Raw genomic sequence first — 2,752 nt, 5'->3', positions numbered from 1 at the left:
TTTTCTCTTGTACCACGTATCACAGTTTCATATCTCTACTGCTGTACAACGTAGTACACCCTGCCCTTTCCAGTTACACCTCACCGCTATTCTCCTATAACAACAGTCCATAGCTACATACAATACAACCTCAGTTCAATCCTTCAATTCCTTCTGCATATGCGCTGTTCCTATACCGCGACAGGCACTCAGCGTTTTGGCCGTTGGCAACGTTGGCGCGAAATTGGGGCCGTTGGGCGCAAATTGGGGCCGTTGGGGCCGTTGAACGGCCGTTGCACGACCATGCCACGACTGTCAGCAACGGCCAGTCTAGGCCGGATTTCGAAAAACTTTTCCCGATGTAGTCTAGAACGTTCTGCTTAGAAATACAGACAGAGGAGAGGAAGCATAAATACCTCTGGCTCTCCCCCCTCTGTTCGCTCTGTACCTAACCTAGGAATCTCTACCTAGTATCTAATATAATAACTTGTCTATTATATTACATAACCCTACCTTACCTTTATTAGGCTATAAGCTTCCTATTTGGACAAAGCTAGTCTAGATTTGTCTAGGTCCTTCCACTACTTTCTTTACAATCTTGTTCTAGATATTGCGTGACAGGCATCTTGCCTGTAGCTGCGCAAGCTAGCTAGTCTAGTCAGCTTAGTCCCTAAGGACTGTTATTAGGTTGTGGTACGTTAGTTGCGCTATTTTAGTTACAGTAGTGAGACTCTTAATTGTCATATGCTTGTACTGTGAGCCAGAGTATGTGCTTAACAAGATCTTAGGTGGTATGATGATATATTGATGATTGTGGCGATGGTGTCTCCGTCCGCGTCGTGCTGGTTGCTACAGGATTGAAGTGGGGGGGAATTAGCGCTGTTCGCGGCCGCCTGTGTGCGGGCCAATCAGGAGTTGCCAGGTCTCGCTTAATCGACCTGGCAACTGCTAATTGGCTGCGCGACAGGTCCCTGCTCGATTGCGCAGATCTGACCTCTCGCCGCTTGCTCTTATCTGACAGGCTCACACAAGCGAGTGGCTCACTTTTGCCAAGACTACACCAAGACTACAACTACTTTACAACATTACAGCACACAACAACAATATCATGTACTACACAGTATATTGCACTAATCTATAGTACTTTGCGCATCTTTCCTACACGTTGTCCTGTTGTGCCCTGCCTTGCCACACATGCTACAGTGTCTTAATAACTAAGTGCTGCTATTAGCGTCTCCTCTCTTCTTTGCCTTCTTCCTATTACTATAGGCCTTAAACTCCTTTAGATTAGTTAGCTACACTCCCTTAGCAAAGGTTAATACCCTATATTGCTATACTTGCTTTCTTTTGTGTGATTTACAGCGTGTAGCAGCCTTGTTAGCTACCTAAAGGTTAGCAACCTAGTTGCGCACTAAAACTAGTAAATGTGCTATTAGCTCTGCGCCTTTAGTAAGTGTGGAAGCTGAGTGGTCTCTGATTGTTGAACAAGTGTGAAGAAAGTGATCAAGTTCCTTGTTCTATCTACGGTGCTAAATGAGCAGAATATATACACCAATGCTCATCCAGCTATGCCCTAATTAGAGCCCTAATTACGGCTCCAAGCTATACCTAATTCCGCTCACCATGGCGTGATAGATCGCTAGTGTCTAATCGGACCAATATCCAGATGCGGATCACGTGATATGCACCCTCACCTCGATCCTTGCTGCGACAGTAAGCTAATTAAGAGTGTTAACTATTAATGTTAGTAAGCTATTAGCGTGTCTCTAGATCCTCTCTTAAATTAAATTTAATTAAGACCTAAATTCTAGGGTGCTGCTTCGTGTCTTAGACTCCCTGTCAGATTCTCGCACTGTGAGCCAGAGTATGTGCTTAACGAGATCTTAGGTGGTATGATGATTTATTGATGATCGTGGCGATGGTGTCTCCGCCGTGGCGTCGTGCTGGTTGCTACAGGATTGAAGTGGGGGGGGAATTAGCGCTGTTCGCGTCCGCCGTTGTGCGGGCCAATCAGGAGTTGCCAGGTCTCGCTTAATCGACCTAGCAACTGCTAATTAGCTGCACAACAGGTCCCTGCTTAATTGCGCAGATCTAACCTCTTACTACTTACTCTTATCTAACACACCCCCTTTAGCTTAGAAACTCTTTAAGCTAACTATTTATACACATGTAAGGTTCTTAATTTATTCTTAAATCCTGTCTAGAGGCATACTATTTAGCACTTCTATTAACTCCCTGTTTCCTAGACTAAGTTGCTAGAGGAAACCTTCCTACTTATTTACTAGGAGTACCTTTGTAAGTCTGTCTACTATTATACTTATAGACTAGACATGTTCTATAATAATCTTTCTAGCAGCTACCTCCTATTAGAGCTAACGTACCTCACGGGTTCGTGCACCACACAGGTTCGTGCACCACTTTTGCCAAGCCCCCACCAACTCTACCTCTATACGTGATGCCTCAACAACAACACCAGATAGAGCCTTCTAATAAGCGTCAGATACAGACTGCCCTTCAAGCTCTTAAACAAGACGCGACACTCTCCTTGCAACGCGCTGCAGCTATCTACAAAGTCACTCATACAACACTAAGCCGCCGACGCGCAGGACAGACTCCACAAGCAGATCGCTGGCCTAAATCAAGGAATCTGACAAAGACTGAGGAGGGCGTAGTTGTTGAGCATATACTTGACCTCATCTCGCGCGGATTCCCCCCCAGGCTCGCAGCTGTAGCTGATATGGCCAATTCCTTACGCGCAGAGCGCAATCTAGGC

The sequence above is a fragment of the Didymella exigua genome, assembly GCF_010094145.1.
Source record: "Didymella exigua CBS 183.55 unplaced genomic scaffold M421scaffold_73, whole genome shotgun sequence".
NCBI lineage: Eukaryota > Fungi > Ascomycota > Dothideomycetes > Pleosporales > Didymellaceae > Didymella > Didymella exigua.
Note: the sequence above shows the minus strand (reverse complement) of the source record.